The sequence below is a fragment of the Bombus bifarius genome, unplaced genomic scaffold, assembly GCF_011952205.1.
Source record: "Bombus bifarius isolate JDL3187 unplaced genomic scaffold, Bbif_JDL3187 scf7180000008148, whole genome shotgun sequence".
In the NCBI taxonomy this organism is placed as follows: domain Eukaryota; kingdom Metazoa; phylum Arthropoda; class Insecta; order Hymenoptera; family Apidae; genus Bombus; species Bombus bifarius.
Genome location: NW_022884475.1, coordinates 468,425 through 490,529, shown reverse-complemented (window position 1 = coordinate 490,529; position 22,105 = coordinate 468,425). Strand labels below are relative to the sequence as shown.

Genomic DNA, 22,105 nt, shown 5'->3' with positions numbered 1-22,105 from the left:
AGTTTCCATTAAACGATTTGGACCCTTTGATGCATCGCGCATACGCGCAGAACTTTCTTCGGTGATAGATTATTTTATTTCTAGCCACACAGTACACGACGTTATGGTTTAATTGAACAGGGAAAACAAATTTGATTTCACAGTAAATATTTGTATTGTAGTTTAAAGTTTGTATTTTTATCAGAATAATGTTATGCGGAGATGTTGCTGCAACGTTTATTTAAACTTCATCATTTGCTTAGGGGTGAAGATACTCTAAACGGTTATTTTTAGCGATGATATTTTTTTTTCGCCTACGTTAGACGTAGAACACATATTTTCTTCAAGTATAAGGGTTTCAATCGCACAATCCTTAGGTACAAAAATAACCAAGACGCAAATAAACTGTACTAATTATAATGTTTACCCCCCACTATATAGACATATAGTGTGACTACAAAGAAAAAAGGAAACATATTTCTCCGTGATGTTTTATGCGTGTAAATCAATCTTTTCTTGTTTCACTTTGTTAATCTAAACTTTTTACTATATGATCTTGTTCCTTTCATGTTTCTTTTATTCGTATATATTTGTATACTAATAATTTCTCGATGAATGAATTTAAATAGTGTCTCAACATTGACACGATTTCTTCGCGCTTTATATCAATAAAGCCAAGAAAATGGAGCAGTGTTTTAAAAAGAACGACGACATGCCGCGATCGAACAGCTACCGAAAGGCTTTTATGATAATGTGGCGATGTTTAAGAATCAAAAATGGCCAGTGGGAATCATAGGATGGTAACTTAAACCGCGAATATCGTCTAAGCTTCATGCATACCAGAAATAGAATCTGGGTTTACAGTAGAGGCAATAGCCTCTTTCAGAATTGAGCGCGGACTGTCAACCCTATTGTGGCTTCGATAGTCTCTGCTTTCTTCCATTCAGATCGTCTGGTTTCCCAGGACGTTGTAATCGAAAGATAAAAAGAGAGACAGAGTCCGAAATTAAACCCTGCTCGTGAAATATATTTAGATTTCACCTTTCGTTTGAATAAATATCCATAGCGATCAAGCAAGTGATAAAAAGTTTAATGAATGCGCGATCGTCGGGCGCAGACGGCGTTACTTGAAAGTTTCACGCAAAAGTTTTCAATTTATCGAGAAAAGGAAGGGATTTTCAATGTATAATTATCAGCGATTATCCAAGGTTATCGAGTATGAAGCGATTATGAGTAATAAGTATGTAATTAGCCATGGATAGGGCAGGGTGGAATTTAAAGGGTGCAAGTTATTGCACTCAATATCACTAAGTTGTGTAAAATGATTTCCTGACAGCAAACAAAATTCAGTTTTAGTACACGTTATTCTACTTCAGGAAAACGATTATAGACAGACTTCATTGAATATCCTATTCACAAAAGTAAAATTACTTTATTTAGAGCTGTTTGAATTCCAGTAATCTGACGTTAAGTGGACAGCTAATAGAAAGTAGAAATTATTTTATTTGGCATTTGTTGTTCCTTTCATATGAAGAAATCTCAAGTTCATTAGAGAAGAAGGTTATTTTAAGACAAGTAAAGTAGTAGCTTTACACTGATACAATTTCAAGCTGCTTTAAATAATCTCGAATTCACATAGCTTGGCTAGCTTTAACCTAACGCATAATATCTACTCGTCAGATCGATAAAATTAACATATTGGGATTACTTTCTACAACAAACGAAAGACATTTTCTTTCGCGTCCACTAAACAAACACTTGGAACTCGGCCCATTTTCCAGAACAACGAGCGCGGGAGGAAAGAAAATTCATTTTTTATTTGAGTATAAAGAAATCCTCGCACACTTGTTAGGAACGGCTCGATTTTCGAGGCAAAATATTGTCCCCATGGAATCCCTTGAACAAAGTTCAAAGCGCACTGCCGCTGCAAATTAGTAAACACGGAAGTTTCGTGGCTTTGTATATTCACTCGGTGGTGGCAGTGTTCTTGTTTTCGTCGAGAGACGTTGAAAAGCGTCTAACGCGTGACTCGTTCGCAGGACGAAAACGCGGTTTCACTCCCGGCCAGTCCTAATTAACGCTGCTTTTCGAACGCCACTCTAAAGTCCACAGGGTTAATTAAATCCTGCGCGTCGATTATATTTGTCTCGCGGTTCATTCACTCGTTCGACATGTAACGGCTTGAAGAAAATGAATTTATCGCAAGATCACCCCTTACTGCGTCGACCTACGACTATAAGGTTGTCTCGAAGCCTGTTCTCGTAATTGCTAAGATAATAAACGGAAGGAATTATGGGCGACATGACTCAGGGAGCACAACGCCTTTGCTTTTCACCCATTCGTTTTCGAATATCTTTAATTTAACGAGGGTTCAACAACCAGACAGGTTGACGCCGAGGATTAAACACACCTTTAATCGCGATCAGATATACGATTCTTTCCCTCTTTGAAATCCTCTGACGCGTAACGAATGATAATCATTTTGAATGGAAAAAGAGTTATTCTAGCATGGAAAATTGTTTGTGTCCTGATTCCCTTTATGCAGCTAATAAATTTGAAATACGTATTATAACGGTTGTAGCGTATCTCTCTTTGATTGTTTTATTTTGTTAGACTTTTCTTTGGAAGTATTGTTTCGTCTATCATAAAGAGGCTAATGTTTTTACGCGCTTCGACGAGTTCCTCTTCTTTTATATTAATGTTTAATATATTGTAATTATAATTAGATAAAACGGAGAAACGATGAGAACGTGTTATGAGTTATACATTTCGCTTGTCGTACAGAAAGTGATATTTTATGGGAGCCTCCATGACGGCTGCAATTTATGAGACCGATGTACGATCGTAATGAATCGACTCGTATTTTCTGGATACGTTTCATATTTCACGCAAAATGAGGGGAATAAAGAATTCTGGTATCAGACTAGGAATATCTTGATCTGATTTTCTCATTGAAACCTGAGACTTTGTATCTATCCTTATTACTTAGCAGTAAGTCGCATGATCAATTCGTAACTTTTGGAATAGAATAGAAATTTTATTAGTTTACAATGGCGTATTTTCTTGAATTAGATATTTGTTATCTTTCTTATTGATATTTCTCACTTAGAAAATTATCGCATTACAACGGACACAAAATCTGAAATAATAATTAATTTGCAATAATACGTGAAATAATAGTTAACTTTAACAATTATGATACAATAATAACAAATAATAGTAAGGAATGGGATTGACAAAATAGAAATTTGTTCAATCACAATCGAATCATTGAGAATCGATCTACTAATCAGTTAATTCATGAGAACAAACCATCGTAATTTTTAATACCTTTTATATTAAAATTTAGCTATCGAAAAATCCTTATAGTATAGAGATATACAGGGTGGTTGGTAACTGGTGGTACAAGCGAAAAGGGGGTGATTCTACGCGAAGAAAGAAGTCGAAAATATAGAATAAAAATTTTTCGTTTGAGGCTTTGTTTTCGAGAAAATCGACTTTGAATTTTCGCTCGGTACGCGTGCGGTACGTTATAACGGATCTCGCTGTAGATCGTTGTCTCGATGGAAAAGTTAAAAAAAAAATTTTTTTTAAATTTTTTATTCTATATTTTCGACTTCTTTTTTCTCGTAGAATCACCCCCTTTCCGCTTGTACCATCAGTTACCAACCACCCTGTATATCCCTATATATGTACCCAATAGAATATATCTCTAATAAAAATTTACTGAAATATTGACACATATAAAAATAACATAAATCAAATATAATCTCCTTTCACAATCTTCAATTTTTTCGAAAAAGTTCTCCAATCACGACAAGCTCTATTAATAGTTCAAAAATGAAACATTAAAAATCCGGATTCCCTTCGATTTGCATCTTCTTTGCTTACCTCTATTTTGCACCCCACAGGTAGATTTTCTCGACCGCGTCGTTCAATAACCCAGTAGGTTGACGACCGGGCTTAAATTCCGTTTAGTTTACAATCGGGAATACGACGCTTCCCGCATGGTTGCGTTCTCATAACCTTCATTAAATGCGAGGATATATTCGCGACAGATCGTCTTACTGCGGTAAGCTCGCGACGAGGGTTAGGCGTTTCCCCTTGCCTACGTGGTTTATGCCATACCACCCCTTCATCCCTCGAGTAACTTGTTAAAAAGTATAAAAAAAGTTTGTTTTTCTCCGTCACCGCCGAAGTCAGTCGTCAAGGAAAAAGAAGATCGGCGAACTCTTCGATTGCGTTTCGTTATGAAATTACCGTAGACAATGTTGTCGCTGCTTAAAGATTAAAGTAGAAAATGATGGGAAAACTGTAAGTTTATTGAATTTATAGGCAACGTCGAAGCGAGGGAGTATCTGGTATTTTAACTATGCTTTTAATATTCAACGTTAATTTACGTAATATCGTAATTACTTAGCTCTAAGTATTTTCTTTTTATATACGTAATCGGGCATTTTGCGAATAGTTACTCTCTGACATTTTGGATTAATACGTTTTGTATATTATTTTACTACTTATAGCACTTTTGTATATCGTATTAGATATTTTACATACTTTATTATGAACATGAGGGATTTTTTTCAATAATCAAATATTTATTGATTTACTATTTTTTAAAATAATTGAGTGTTGTGCAAATAATTCTTTTTGAGGGTTTTTAAGAATTTTTAGAGAAATCGTGATATAGGTTGTTCAGAAAATTAAAATATTATTGCACGTATAACTGCAAATACTATATTGTAAGACTTCTAGAGAATCTATTAATGTGTATAAAAGTGACATTCAGATAGTTGACGAAGATTTATTTCTTAATCACTAGTTTCTTTTCGCAGCTAGCGAATTGTATATCTTGTATATCTTTAAAGCAGACATTGTCATGGAACAAGTACCTACATTTTTCTAACCGTAGAGGATCGAGTTTGAAGATTAAAAGTGTTCTCCAAAGTGTCGACTCTCATGACTTGCAAGCTATTATAGGCAGAAAAAAAAACTTTACAGACACAACCTTTTTGTTCAATATTCTCTCCAAGGATTTAGAGAGAACAAATTGATATTACGATAATATTTCGTAACATATATCCTTTAAACATTTCTCTTTTTATTAAAAGTAATTTAAGAAACAAAGAATATTTGTATTCATAAATTAATTTGCAAAATAAATAATAAGTTATAAGAACGAAATGTTCTTATTTATATGCCTGTCGATGTACTTAGGTTTACGGGCGTTTCTTATATACCTATCTCTACGAGTACCCGTCAAATTGACGCATAAACGAAAATACGCATTTTCTTTAAAAAATCGATTTATTCAAATTAAATCTGAATTGAACAATATTGGGCTTCACGTTTAAATAAATTATTAATAAGTAAAAAGTCTTTTTTTTTTAATTATCACGGAAATGATAACAATAATATTAACGGTATAGGGTAATCATATTTATTGAGCACATGTTTTACAAATATACTGAATTTTGCATATGCATTTTCCGCATACGATCTTTTTTGCAATATATACAACAATTATTACTTCTATTTTTTTTTGTAGTAGGCCACTTGGCAACTTTTTCGCACTTCTGACGTCGAAGGTGACAGAAATGAAACGTTTGATCTTTGGCAAAATATGAACTCCTTTCTAGATATTTTCGATTCGGTGCACTCTTTACATAATATCCACGCGTTTATCGCTGTCAAATCTAAAATATTGAAAAAAACTTGAAGGAGCCATCGGAAACTCCCTGCTTTCGCACTATATTTGCGTGCCATCTGGTCAACGACGTCCACACCAAACTTTGTTTTATTATAAAAAGCAATGGTTTCTGAGACACGTTTATAATTGTCTTCTACTTGTATACCCGTATGTTTGGTGCTTAGAAGGAGGACTTTTACGTTAGGTTTACTTTTATACACAGTAAGCGTGCAGTTTTCTGATTTATATAAATTTGAGTCATCTCGTCCTTTTTCCCCTTGAGCATCGAGTCTCATCTTTCCCTATGTAAGGAAAACCATTCAAAGTATATTTTGTTTGGACGTAAACTGCTAACCAAAACTTAATGCCAAATGTATGAGGCTTATTCGGTATGTATTGCGTAAACCTGGATCGAGCTTTCGTTGAAAATAATTGTTCATCTATTGAGATATTTTCATATGGCTTGTAATAAGCCTGGTTATTACTTATAAATCTGTCCCACATTTCGGATATCAACGCAAATTTATCTGTTTGTAATCTTTCGGAGACTTTAAATGATCTCATTTTATATGCGCCCCGGGCATATAAAATTCCTAGAAAACTACGCACCTCAGCAACTGTGATTGTCCAGTCTTTTTTCAAAACTCGATGCGCTTCAGTTTCAGTACAATCTTTTATGTGTTCCATTATGTGTCTGTCAATTATCAATTCGAAAGCACTAGTTACACAACCCGACATAATATTTCTCTTAGCATAGCCAGTAGGCCCTGCGATATCCTTAAATATCATACGAACGGGCGTCCTACCCCTAGATCCGCATGCTTTCAGTTTTATGCACTGTGTCCCGTCAATTGCAATTTCAATTTCACCTATTACATTTTAGGATGTGCTTGAAATGCTTGTCCTTTCATCCTCGGAGTCAGAACTAGAAAGAATACGCATCCTTTTCTTGTTATGACACACTTTCAAGAAGTGTTCCTCTTCACTATCCGAAGATCCTTCTATCTCTCCACTTTCAATGTATTCAGAACTTTCACTGTTAGCTTCGCTTTAGCCTAATTCATACTGATCTTCTTCGGAGGTATCCTCAGAACAATCTTCATTGATGTTAACAATTTTGTTCAATATCTTATTATATCTCCTGAATTTACTCATGATTGCTAGAAAATGGGGATTGGTCAAAATAAGAAAATACTGTACCCAAATTCAATTATCCTATTATAAATACTTACAATAAGCAGAGATAATAATGGGAAATGTCTACAATAACTGAAATTTTTGCACACTGTCTTTGAAAAGCGGATTGTGTATGAAATCAGCTAGCCTGTCAATTTGACGGGTTTCGTAGAGATAGGTATACTACATACAGATTTAAAAAATTAAAAAGCCTAGAAAAAAATAATTTTGTGCATAAATTCTTTAGATGAAATGATTAATTTACGATGCAAAATTCGAAGTTTAAAATCCGTCAAATTGACTAGTCCCGTAAACCTAGTGTTAAGAACATTGATCCGCTATCTTTATAAGTTTTCACTCTAACGAGATAAAATCAGCACGAAGAATTACGAAAAATATTGAAAGAAAGCACGAAAAATGAAACGATTCACGTTGAAAGATCCATGATCATCGATTGAACGACAAAATTAGAATTCCCTCCGTGTCTTGCTTCTTCTGGTCCCGCTTACCTCAACCGTTGAAAAGATCACTTTGGCAGCCTCTTTCTCGAGCAGTTCGAGCATTCGCGTTTCCGCGAGCCTTCTTATACCTTGGGAGAGGGGCTGTTTACTCGGCCGCGAAGCCTAGCAGACAAAGCTATCGATTACTAGTCGACTACGTGTCGTTAAATACGACACACCGGGTTTGGCTCGAGCTTGATAAGCTGACAACTCCTTGTCAAAGGCGGTGACGGAGTGCGATGAGGGCTCCCTTTGAGTCTAGGATGCAGATACATGTATCTGTGTCCTGTGTATATCGGAGGAAAATACGGTGTTTAAGGTGGGTGCACATTGCACATGTGCAACGTCTTCAGTGAGGTTCAGCGATTCTTTTGTGTTCATTATGTCCTGTTCTGTTCACTGTAATATCAGATTTTAGGTCACAATGCGGAATTTCAAATTACAATTGTATACCTTCTAGATATAAATTTTGTTTTCTGGTTTCTTGAATTGGATGATTTTTGTATTTGTAATGTTAGGATGCCCTTAGACGATCAATAATATTGTCAATATAATATCGTCAACAATATTCTCACCGAAAATGCGGTTTGTTAATAAATATTGACAGTCTTCTATTGACAATACATATTGATCCTTTCAGTTCAGAACCTTCAAATACTGACAAATATCATAATATATATATATATCACTTTTATATTTGTTATTATATATATATATATGTCGGGTTTACATTAGAATTAGGGTTAGGGGCGTGAAACGAATCTTCGTTTGGATTACACGTTGTCGTTATGCAATAGAGAAGACATTGACTAATGCAAATACGATTATCATAGAACCAGACAAGTAACCGTGGTAGTTAGATACTCGAGAACCTAATGACAATGATCCTAGGTTCAATAACGAATCCACGGTCGACGGGATGATAGATGAACGTGCTCACAAAATCTAAGTCGGACGCGTAATATTCACTAGTCGTAAGGGGTTAGTCTTTTCGTCGATGAGATTGCGAGAGAGAATGACTTTCCCGTCCCGATGATGCCACACAGGAAAACTATAATGGGGTGCGTCTAAGGACACGAGATCATCGGATTCGTCAAGAAAAGCCTTCGTTCAGAAAGTAAGGGAAATTGGCGTTGCTAGTGGGAGACGCCGTTCGTTGAAAAAAATAGGTCTCCCCTATCTTCCCGTAGTTGGGACAAAGACTGTTTGTCTGTTTGAAGGACTTTAGTTAGCTAAATCTTAAGATTTATAACGGGCCCTCGAGCTAGCTGAACATGTACTGCGGAGACGCATCGACATCTGGCAATCATCTTACTCGAAGAATAGGGTCTGCGTGTGGCGAGCTACGGGACAGAGACCGTTGGAATGTTTACTGTCGAGTGTTACAACTATTTCCTTTTTAAGGAGAGCTATAGAATTACTCCATGCCTTTATTAGACAAAGCGTTCATCCCGTGACCGCGGCTACGTTCGGCGACTGGCTGTCGCCTCGAGCCCAAGCTCATTATCATAACTCTCGAACAATTACAATCGGATTGAATAACTACAATTGTTTAATTACAGCTATAGTAGACTCTAGGTTACAATGTTGCGGGATTATCCAAAATTCCAAAGGCTCAGGTGTTCTTTCATCTCCGACATATATATATATAACTTAAAGATTAATAGTCTGAGCGCATTCTTAGAATTCTGATCTTGAAGTTTTACATTACTATCGTATATCGGATGTGAAGTTTATATTTAACGGTAGTTAATATTTAATACTTCTGAATTTTGCTATCTCGAGCTCTGTATTCGTTACTTATAAGTCATTCGTTATTTAGTATTTATCTTCGAAATGTGTTTCTCTGAGTTCCATGAAGTATTCCTGTATCTTCACGGAGTGATCTGTGAAGTTTATTATGCGATTACATCAAGTAATACAGTAATTAAAGATGGGCACTTTTATCGTGATTTTAATCTAGTTTGCTAGTTTTCTATCTAGTTTACTGGTTTGCTAGTTTTCTATTTAGTTTGCTGGTTTGCTATTTAGAATTAACATTATAATATGACGGGACTTTACATACCGAAGTAAAAGTATTATTTACAAATGCAAATTAATCAACGGATTATTGATCAATGTGCGAAATTCAAGATCACGTAAAATGATTCTCTCTTTTATCACACGTTGCTATTATATAAATGCGGGTTGCAATAATGTGGAGCGTATTGCACAATCTAGAATAATAAATAAATTTGCATTTAAAAGCTAATTTAATTCCAATTTCCTTTTTCAAATTTATGTTCATTTTAAATGAAATAAACCAAGCAGAAGCATACCTAGTTAACCCTCTGACAGTGTAATAAAATGAAGAAAAATTAAGAAAGAAATCTATCAAACAATCATATTTCTATCGCTATGATTTCTCATAATTCTGATATCAATTAGGATTTTTCTGGAATATGAATATTAGTAATAACCTCAGTTTCTTTTCTATTACACTGTGAGAGAACTAAAACTATTTTTCATATTTCTTATATTATTATTTATCAATTTGTCCCCATTTCTTTTACTAAGATAAATTGACAACTTTATAAAGAATAAAGTCTTTACCATTTTACAAATTTATTAATTAATAAATAAACATAAGATTAGTGATTTCAAAAGCTAACTTATATAATCACAAAGATGTATACCCCATGTCTCAAAGATTGAACAAAAAACACAATCAGTAGAAATGTCAACCCACCGAAAGTTCCCTCAACTCTGCTTCAATCAAACGCAGATTGCAATATAAGGATTGGTTAAAAATTGTGGTTTCTGAGAACCACCGCGACGGACTTTGGCTCGAGTGTTATGTACACGTGCAGCTGTGACCTGATTTATAAACTTTTTATGATCACATTTGTTTCATGCACGGAAACAGATTTTCGTTTCTTTTCATAGTTTTATTCCATTTGCTGTTACGCTTGTTGTCCAAGCGCGTAGTAGAAACATGTGCTAGATATTTTCAGCAGTGTTGAAACCAGCCTGAAACAAGCTTTGGCCCGTCTCGATATCACTAATATTCTCGTAATATAGCCGAACATAACTTTCAGATCGGAAGTTCAACAAAGTTAACGGCAGAACGACCTACCGTGAACTTTACATCGTTTCACCCGAGTTATCCGACTGTCTCAGGTTACCGTCAACCAACTTCCGTTGAATTCTCACAAACTGTGTTCTATTCTACCTTGTACTGGTTGTCCTTTGGGTGATTTTGCCACAATGATTTATTCTTCTCTTGACTAGTCGCTTTGTAATTACTGAATTTGTGTCTAACTGAGAAAGTCACATGTGTTTTTGTTCTCATGTGCCGTTCTTGCATAAAGTGTAAGAAGAAGTGTGACACAATGTGTCAGAAATAAATGCATATTTTTACAACTGAGTGGCTGAGAATCCATAATTCATTCCATAAATTAAAATGCATAGCGAGTTTTTAATTACAAACATCGTTCTTTGTAATTCTTTTTGGAATTGCTGACTATTAGTTGCTACTTTTTTATAAGAAATTTATGAAAACAAGATTTCTTCTTTGAGATGTTAAATATTAATTACGTCTCCGGATAACACAAAATTAATAATTCTATGAAGAATGAAACTGATCAATTTGGGCTTTGGCAGGATTTACAATTGTAATTTAGCTTCTGAATAGAATGTCAATCTTTTTAGTCATCAATAAAATGTATAATATAATATAGATATAAAACTTTATTTTTCGTAAATCTTCCAATTTCAAAATTTAGGTACATGATTAATAAAATTCATAATTTAGATAGATGTTCAATTTACACAGTGCAAATGATTTTTTTTCATCTTTATTTCATCTTTTGGAAACAGATGGTACAAATATTAGTAAGTTACAAAATGAAGTAAATTTGAAAAAATATATGTACTTGCTAATTACATTTTTCTTTATATTCTACGAAACCTTATATAATTTTCTGCTTTCCACGAAATCTTCTCAATTTTACATTCTACTTCGCTGATCCTCTTTATCCTTACAGAACAAAATCGTTATCGTACTCGGAACAAAATCTCTTAGTTAAATTCTCAAGAATTTTCATGCTCTAAATGTTAAGTCCAGGGAAAAACATATTCGGCGGTCTGCACATTCGTCTTATAGATTTCTCGAAAGTCAGTGGAGAATAAAGAAGGGAAACGTGTCCCTCCTGTAGGGGAAACACGAGTAGAATCCAGTTTGCGTTACAGGGCTGTGTATATAGAAGGATGCACGAGGTCTTCACGGGGCTCGCGATTGAAAATCCTCGACCACTACGGAAACGATTTTTCTCTGTTTCTTTACGACCCTATTCTTAAGGTGAACAATTTACCAGGGTTTTATCACTTCCTTTATTTTCCTTAATATCTCTTTCGTTCGGTCATTTTCTAACAATAAAGGAATATGGAAAGAATAAAAGATTTTCATTTATAGTTATACGACTTTGCAATAATTATCGTAGTTGAATTTTCTTAGTACGCTGAGAGAAGTAATTTTCCGAATCTCTGGTCTTTATTTAATACTTCTTAATCGTTCCTCTTTTAATGGTTTTTCTAAAACGAAGGAATATTAAAAAAAATTTCCTATAATCAAACATCGCTTCTTTCTCAATAAATTTATGAAATAGAGTATCTATCAAGGTTATATCTCGTAACTATACATTTTCATCGATGCTATAGAATCTGCTGGAGAGCTGAAACATTTTACGAATGACTATATAGAGATAAATTGTGGGAAGAATCAGAGTATACATAACATGAAGACGTTAGCAGATGCAATATGCAGAAAGATATACGCTCTTAATATAAATTACTGCTGCAGATATCGAGATTTTTTTTCTAATTAAATAAGTAAGCTAATTATTTAATATATAATTAGATAATTTTGGAAGGGAGAGTTCTACAGGAACTATCTTTTTTTCTCAATTTCTTTTACGAAGTTAAAGTATTACACAGCTACTTTTCCCTCGAGATGTAAGAGAGCAATGAAATAATTCTCTTTGTCTCTACATGTTTACAAAAAAAATCATGTAGAATTACAATCTCCTCATTTTTTTATTTCTGTCTAGTTACTCCTTATCGTTATTACTGTTATGGTCAAGATTTGTTTCGTAGAGATCAAGTAGCTATTGAATAACGTTATGCAGTCACAGTTGTACGACTGATAAGGAGAGTATCGGTCATTTTTAAAGACCAACCTTATTACTTCCTTCCAAAGAGTCGGTGGTTGAATGCAACTTTCTCTATTCAAAGTTTCCCGTGAGTGATGCAATATTTTATCGAATAAAGCGTGTGCACAGTTAAAACGATTGCGACCGCACGTGCAATTTCCGTGCTTTCTTCACCCTATTTTTATAGACCTCGCGGATGGTTTCGCGACACGTGTTCGCCCTCCTTACGACACGCAACCTGGAACAAACACGCGTGGAACTGCTCGAGTAACGGAGAAAAATTGACGTCGTCTCGGCGATCCCTTTGGCCATCGTCTTGGACGTAAATTACATTCATTGAAATAAGACGTTTGGTCGTGTGTATTTGGCGAGCACGTGTAATGTTACCTGCTTTTTTTTCGAACTTTAGCATGAAACGAGTTGCCATTCGTTCGTAAATTAAGTTTGATAATTACACTTCACATTTTATAAAATACTTTTTGCTGTTTAAAATTTATACTGCCGTTGATTTAAATATTAATAACACTAGTGTTTTTAGGACTTCTTATAGAATTTTGTCGTGCAAGTTTTCACTAATTTGATGGTAAATTACATTAGGCAAATTGATAAATTATACATTATAATTTATAAAAATGACTTTTGTATGTAGGAAAATTTGAAATTAAATATGGTGTTAATCAAATATTAGTGGTTTTGGGATATTTATTTTCACTGTCCTTCTAAATATTTCAAAAATATTGATTATGATAATATTACAAAGATAATATACTAGATAATATCTAGATAATACACTAGATATTATTACTATGCCTTTGGATTTATGACTTATTTTTAAGAATCTTATTTCCCTCGGACTACAGGTTGTTTTCCTTTCTTTACATTGTTGCAGTAGAGTGCTTACTTGTAGAAACTAAAAATAAATGACGCAATGATAAAGAAATTGCAGACAGACGTGTCATATTTCCGTCCCGTAATATTCATTTGGTGTTATTTGGAAATCTTTTACTAAGCACATAGTAGAATAGTTTCAGAACTTTTAATTTAAAAAGCGATAAAAATACTTTGGTTAACAAAACTAAAATGGTAAAGATAGAATTATATTTAAAAAGAATATTAAAAAATAATATAATTAATATAATTAAAACAATATAAAATAATACGTAAAAAAATACGAATTATTTTTCCAGAAAATTTCTTTTAAATTAATAATACCTATGAAAATGAGCCATACTCATATTTCTTCTCTTATATCCCTTAGAATGCTCACTCTTCATTACTACAAAACTACTTTAATTTTGTTTTAAACTTGTGTTTAATATTTCCTTATCCATAATTATTATTCTAATATTTTTCATATGTCTTGGTCAAGAAATTTATGACCATTTGCGAGTAATTCAAGTACGTGTAAGGTTTTCGACGGAATATTTTGCATAACACAGATTACTATTTATTGAGGAAACGACTCATTCAATCCTAGCTTTCGTTTATTAATGAGTTTGCTCAACTCTATTCGCTTATCGGGCGGAATTGATCATTCTTATAGTGGTACGTGTTTCGAATACGTTTTCATGGTTGAAGCTGAGTAAACACCATCGATACAGTTGGAGAATAGAACTTGCGTATACGTGCTTAGCTATGTTAGTAGATTTTAATGGAGTTATTAAAAATGGACGAATAAAACTCGAATAAAATATATATACGTACTATTGTGTAATAGTGTACGTGAAATGTGTAACATTCAAAATATGGAATTTATTGCGATAATATACGGTAACAATTTGTTGCTGTGTTAAAGCAATATACATTTCAGAAAATTTTTCATACGAAATTATACTTAAATTTATTTGAATCCTCTTACATGAGTAACTTATGGTACTTATATATTTGCACAAAAGCAACTAATTTATGGTAATAAATTTGAAAGATGAATTCCAGCTATTAATCTCGAACTTTTTCCTCAATTTCAATGTTATAGACATAAGGTGCTAGGAAAGTTAAGTCGCTGTACTTCGTGCAGCTAAAGATCCAAATATTTTTTCTACTTTACTCATTAACTGCATTTTAACAAACAGAGATTGTCTTCTATATTTTATGTACAAAATATATCCTAATTTACAAACCCTAATCCCAAAAAGAAAAATTATTTCTCTTTTATACTATTATAAATCTTACTAGTCAACGTATGATTTTTAAAACAAAGTCAAATGAATCATTCGTATATTTTTACCTCCAATCCTCTGTGTATATATATAAATGGAAACTTACTTTCGATACCGATATATAACATATTGTGAGAGGATATGGTTCGTGAAATAAAGAAGAGTCGACCGATAAACAAATTTTATTTCTGACTCAACTACCCTTTACTCAGAGATACGATGAATATTAGCATCTGAAACACATTTCCATTGCTTAAATACTATTTTTGCTCAACATGTAACAACACGTCGACGGCGTAATACCATCTAAAATGCATTTTCCCGTAAAGGTATGTAAGTGGTAGGTGGCACGCTATAAGACAGAGACGAGCGGAAGATAAAATTTAATGTTACGATAAAGAGAAGGCGGGTACAGTGGTATTGTCGTGCATGCATCTAATCGCTAGGCAACCTTCGGCCTAGATTAACAATCCATTATGCACATTTCCTCTTTCTGACAGTTTCTCCGCGGCAACTAACTCGCTTGACAAATTGCAGCGCGCGCGAACCCTCAACGAGATTCATTTCGAATAGCTTTTATCTCTTGTGATTGAACGAGAGTTCGACGATTTAACAGGGAGATTACGCGCACTACCTACTACTTCTACCAACCAGAGCAGATAAGATTCAACGAATTTGAATTCTCAATGGATTTTCTCCCTTTAACTCGAGGTAAGTTCGTTTCGCCCTGTTTTAGAGAATCCGAGCGTTTTTAAACAATAAATTATGACGAATCCTAGGAGTACTCCGTGAAAATTAAATTTAGGCGTGGAGTGAAGTTGGAGCAAGTAGGTTTACGTAGCTTTTGTACGTTCAGTAAAATTGAAGGTGTTTATTTATTAGTTGGTTTATTAGGAAGTTAAATATTCAAAAAGTTGATTCGTGAACTTTTTAGGTAATTGAATGATTATGCTAATTCTTTAGAAAATAGATTTGAAATGAAAAATTTGAAGTAGAAAATTGTTAATCTCTTGTTGTTTTCTTTTTCATGTGGGCGATCGAAGTTCTAAATTTGGAATGTCTAAAATAAAATATTGCTTGCGTGTATTGTTTATTACTAAGAAGCTGATAAAAACAGCCTTACTTGCCAAATAATATATTATTGTTCAGTAGAATTATACTGATAAATAACTCATTTTTATACTTAACTTTTTTAGATTTTTAAATATATTGCTCTTCTAACAAACCGACCGTATAATTTATATTTAGTAGGTAACCTTTTGTTTGGAGAAGTGAAGTTGAAGTTTGAACTAAACTTCGTCACAAGTACAATTTGCTTTTATTGAATCGGTACTACATATAATCCGTGCCATAGTACGAAGTTACAGCACAAAGGATTAAAATTATCGTAGGAGTAAAACGCGCAGGAAATTGTAAACACAGAGATTGCGTAGTCAATGATTCTCTTTAAATCAAAGTTCTTTGAAGAAGAAGAAAAAAGAATTAATATTAGCATAAAGTTACCAATACCAATGATATTATATTAATTCCACTGGCCCGCAAAAAAATTGCGAACATTACGGTAACATTTATATAAAACACAACGGAACACCATAAAATCAACGAAAAAGGTAATTTCGGAAAAATCTTGGCAGTGTCAAAATCGATATTCGGGGCGATTTATTTGATCCTCGATTCTAAGCTTGTCGTAGAATTGACAGATGCACATAAATATTAACGGACGTCCAAGGGGATGGGAACGACGAATTGCGTGGTGACGTAATACAGAGGGGGATTTCGAGGGTCAGACTGAAGGGAGGACTTTCATTGAATATTTTAACTGTCTTCCGTAGGATCGCTTAATTAGTAAACATGATAGACTGAGAAAAAGGGGAATAAGGTACGATCGATGTAGAGATACATCGAGTGGGTTAAAATCATATCGACTAGAATAACAAGAGAAAAGAAGTCGAAAGAAAGTGCTAGAATATACTCTGAAACTAGAGATTTTCGACAAATATCTCCTAAGTATGGATCTTCGGCTCGATACTATTCCAATATGCATTTGTCAGGAGGATGTCGATAAAACTGCATAGAAGTCACCAATTTACGGAAGAAACACCGACGGAATTATTGAATTCTATTTCACCGAACGCTACACGTTAGAAACCTCAGGAAAAAAAACGTGGCTTCAACGCCTTCTGCGCGAAATTTCTTCTATTTCGAAAAAAATTTGTCGCCAGTTTTTTTGGAAAAAGTCGAGAACCTAAGCTTGAATTTATCAGAGCGAGAAGGGAGAGAGAGAGAGAGAGAGAGAGAGAGAGAGAAATAAATTAAGAAAAAAAAGATTGAATAGGCATACAACATGGAAGAAGAAAATTGAGTGGAAAATGAGAAGTCGCGGTTGCTCGAGCTACAGCGGTGAGCAGTGTTGGATGTTGGATCACTGAAAAAGTTGAGCAACTTTCAAACAAAATCGAGAATATTTTAATAAGACTGTCTTCATTTTGATCTTCTGAGAGTTCTCAACTTGAAGCATTCATATCTTACTTAATTAATCGGTACGTCCCTTGTCTTAGATTAAATAATAGTAAAATGGCGGAAGATAGAGAGTTTGACGAGAATTTTAACAATGTGCTTCGAGACTAGTTCGTCCTACACCCTTCATTTTCTCTATGATATTCTCTTTATTTTTATTAATACTGTGTGCGACCGCGTGAACGAGAATCGATTGTGTTGCTTCCGCTAATTTAAATAGCAATTAGACGAATGCGCGAATTGATTGGAGTTTTTCTTCCCTTGAGTTTCTTCCCGTAATTGGGTGAGTTGCGATCGATACAGTTCTTTTTTCATTTGACAGCCTTGTCAATAATTACACGAACGTGTATCAGCAGGAATGATTTCCGTTGATTTCATTGTCGTATCGTTACACAAACGCATCGCGATTATTGCAAACCACGTTTGGGTAATTCCCGTACATAATTACACGAAACGCTCTGATGTAATAGAACGTCGCGATAATTGATAGCGTTAAACGTCGCATTAGATTTAAGATACCGTAAACATACAATAGGGAGATTTATCGAATTCGAGTTCATCCACGACAACAAATGTTAATACGTGTAACGATATATTGACTGACAAGGTATTTTAATATGGATCGAAATAATTGTCGTAAATGCCGTGGAATTTATAGTTAAAAATGTTGCACAAGATAATTGTACGCCGTTGTGCACTTGTCTACGGTTGTTTTAAAGTGTTATATGCACAATATTAAGATTGGCAATATATAATCTTATTAACAATCTAAGTAACGATATATTAGTTGACAAAGTGTTCTAGCGTATGTTTAAACTATTGTCGTAAATGTTACACAAAATAGTTAATTTCATATCAAACCATACTACACTTATTTCAAGATTCAGAGTCAATTACACATACAAAGAAATTAATTTTGAAATTGACGCGAGTCACTTACGGACTATTACATTTAATTGTATTGGGTAATTGCTTATTTATTCTAACCAAGATAAATTTCTAATTTTATCTTCGCGAACACGAACACTTGTAAAACTTGTACCCAGCTATTTACAAAAAAGCCCTAACATTTGTTGTCCGTCCTTTTTACTCTGTCATTACATCCACCTCACAATTACCTTCTATTATTTCCTCATAGAAATATTACCTGTTTGACACACCACTTGATCAGATCTAAAAGTAATTAATCTTTCTACTTGAAACTCCTCGTTAAATGACGAATAATATCTCTTAAAAAAAGAGAGAGAGAGAAAACACTTTTAAAACTCACCATTGGTCGAGGGCCGCAATACGGACGTTCACGGTCGCTCGTTGTTCGAAGTTCAAGGAACGTCCGCTTTAGTTTGTGGCAACGAACGCAAGAGAAAAAGTCGTTTACCAATCACTTACACAACTTTCGTAATCGCAGTTCTCACCCCGAGTGTTGTTGTTTATGTTGCGGTTACACAGTCGAGCGATGGGATTCGACACACATAAGGGACCGTTGTTTCGCGGTTGCACGAAACGCGTACGATGGAGTGCGTCGCGACGCCGCGTGCTGACTGAAGCCGTCGTTTTTCCTTCTGGGACCACAGAATCGCCAGGAGGGGGTCGGGTGCGTCTACCGGCGCTGGACGCCAACAACCCCTCCCCCCACCTCCATGTTTTCCGTCCCCTTTATCCGAGCTAGGCGCAGTCTACCCCTACTATGCTACCCCTACTGGCGCGAATTCAGATCCACGTGGTGCGCAATCGTCGCCCGGTCGACGCTCATAACTCGTCGAAACGTACTGTCTGTTTTACTTTTCTCTTTCAGCAGAGGATTCTACTTTCCTTAGTTAAGAAATAGTATCGTTGGATTATAGATAACTATAACACAGTAGAACCTCTGTTATTCGAATTGATTGGAGATCAACGGTGTTCGGATAAGAAAATTTTCGGATAATAAGAAAGGTTCCTGATGTGCATCTTCATGTATGAATTTCAGAAAAGGAACATAAATATTAATAACAATACAAGTAATGGAATTAAATATGATTCGATTAAAGATTTTTGAGTGACAACTCTCTTCAGCTGCTAAATCACACGACTTTTTCAGCAGATTCAATTCGCTACAGTTACAAAACTTTGTTCCTCTTACCATCTTAACTCTATTTTAAAAGCTTCAAATACTTCAAAATGTCGAGGAATATCATTACTACTATTATATCCATGTCTCAATTTATTATTCGAAGCACACATAACATTAGTATCATGGTCAATTGAAGGAGATTTATTACATTGAAACCATTCTACCACGTCGGTATTATCACAGTCATCGAATCCTGGTATTGTATTCAATGCAGAAAGAGCCTCTTCTACATGCTAATATTAACTTCTATTTCCTCCTGTATGGTGTCTTCAATGTATTTCGCTAGCTTTTTTCACGCTCTTTTTAGTGTTACACATTTAAAGTCCACTCAAGCATATACCACCACATAATAAGAATTATTTTTTAATCTAATCGGTGATGAAGTTATTTCCTCTTTTTGCTAGTAGTATCGTTGATTGTTAATGCGAAACGTATTCGGATAATAGGGACTTCGAATAATAAGTATTCGTATAATCAAAGTTTTACTGTGTTATGTCAGATTATTAAAATTTAGGGTATTTATTTTGATTTTGTATTTTGTATCTTGCGTTCTTCGTGATAGGGATCAGTAGTAAAATTAAATTACTAATTCCAAAATTATTCATTGAAATTAAGTGTTAAAATGTCTGATTTAGCATTTTTATCATTTTTCAAAGGTTTATATTGAAATATCTGAAATTCTCCGTATTTTTTACTTATCGTTCAGAGGTCATGCTAATCAATAAAATAATATAAATCTAAATTCATAGAGAACTAACAATTACAGAATTATTTTTTAAAATTTATCTCGGAATTTACAAAAATTTATACTGTTTCCTTGCAACATATAAAATGGAAATAAGACTTTTGTTTAAGATGTTGAGATATTGTTTCTCTTTTTGATTATGTTGTATTAAAATGAATCCTTTTAAAATGTGTCGTAAAATATATCTATTGAATAATGCCAAAACCAGAAAATCAATAAAATTGTATGTATCAGATTTTTCCCTTTAGATTTCATATATAATATTTCAAACATTTCAAACTGAATGTAGAGAAACAAGACAAAGGTAAAAGAAAATAATAAAACTTTTAGTATTTTGTGATGTTGCAAACATTTTGTTACATGAATGTTTATACAGAGGATATTGACTCTGGGTGGGATTTATGTTTGTTATATATGAATATGTGATAGAAATGAAAAAGAATGAAGTTTCTGGAGGAATGTAGGTATGAATGTTAATGTGCAAGGATGAGACATCTTAGGGGTAAATAGAGACTTCAGGGTGAAAGTTTAATGAAATAGTCTTCGAAGAACTATCTATTGTGAGGCAAAGGCAAAAGAAAAATACTGTAATTATTATGTTCATATATTATTACATATCGTTAGGATATACATATTATGTTTCGGAGGAGCATAAATTGTTTCATAGATGAGGGCAGTGGTGACGACGTATCTCTCCTTTTACGTTAATTCTTTAGGATGTCATTACTTCGTTTTACTAGTCAGAACCTTGTTTAACATCAAACATTGCAAGAATGAACTAAATTAAAACATACAAGTCACCCTTCAATGATGTCAAAAAATCCATTCATAAGCAACCCTTTAATTCTATGCCTTTAATCCACAAATTCGAAACCCCGCAATAACATAACACCAATCAACAAACAATTATACAAATATACAAGCCGCCTCTCAATGATGTCAAGTGTGTCATCCAAAAAGCAACCCTGTAATTTTACGAATTTTCTTGATCAAACAAATTCTAAACCGCGCATGATATAATATGAGTTAACAAACAAACAAAAGAGAAGAAAGATCCAAACCGAGATTAAAAAACCAGACCGAGAGGCATAAGCCACCCTCAAACCTCCGAAACCACCCGAAAACCATGAAAAGGAAAAGAAGAAAGAAACCTAACCTAAAGGAACTAAATTAAGACACACAAGCCACATCAGCTGCTTTTTGCGAAACCGCGGAACACCGTTTCAGACTTTCGTTACGGGGATAGGTTGAAAAGCTGTGGCTCTTGTCGCATTGTGCGCCGTCGAAGCGGGAAACGTTGCGCCCTTCGTCGACCATGCAGCCGACGACGATCGATCGGTGCACCGTAGTATATGTGCAACGAGGATAACGCTTTGCCATGACATCGTCGAACGAACAAGGATGGTAGAATACGCGCCTCGAAGAGGGCGAGGAAACCAGCGAGCGGAATACCGCTCGTAAATATCGGTGCTGAGTTCACGGGCTGTGACGGAGGTCAAGTGCTTGGCCATGGTTGCAGTCATTGGATAGTTTGAGGGCCACTGGATCACCGTACTCCGTTGTTCACCAGGAAATCGCACACGCTTTTCCTGCAATTTCGTGAGTGTGTCGTTCCGCCCAACTGGGTTATTTGTATGTACTATATACGCGCTAATAAATTAGCGGAAAATTTTTGACCGGAGACATCGCGCGATCAACTTGCTGCGGTTGATTGTCGAGACTGGAATTGAGAGTCATAGGGAGAAGAATGCGATCGCTTTTCAGGGTTTATTCCGCAGCGGTTGTAAACGCCGTGCATTGAACTTCGGCTAATGTATAGTTGGATTGGGGCTTCGGGTTTACTTTGATTTCGCTATTTGTGTTCCGCGGATTTTACGAAATGGGAACTTTTATGCTGTTTTTGTGGTCCTTTCGGATGTGTTGATAAATATTAATACTGTTTTGTTTTATTTTATTTGGTATCGTCTGCGGAAATGATTGTATTGTACTTTGTGTTGTATTTTAATAGTAAAACTATCAGAGTGGTTAAAATGAACGATTT

General features: G+C 34.6%; 1 pseudogene; it reads right to left on the bottom strand.

Moving 5' to 3' along the window:
- Nucleotides 1-5,926: 5,926 nt before the first annotated feature.
- On the bottom strand, nucleotides 5,927-6,867 carry LOC117208637 (annotated as a pseudogene).
- Between the last annotated feature and the right edge of the window lie 15,238 nt (nucleotides 6,868-22,105).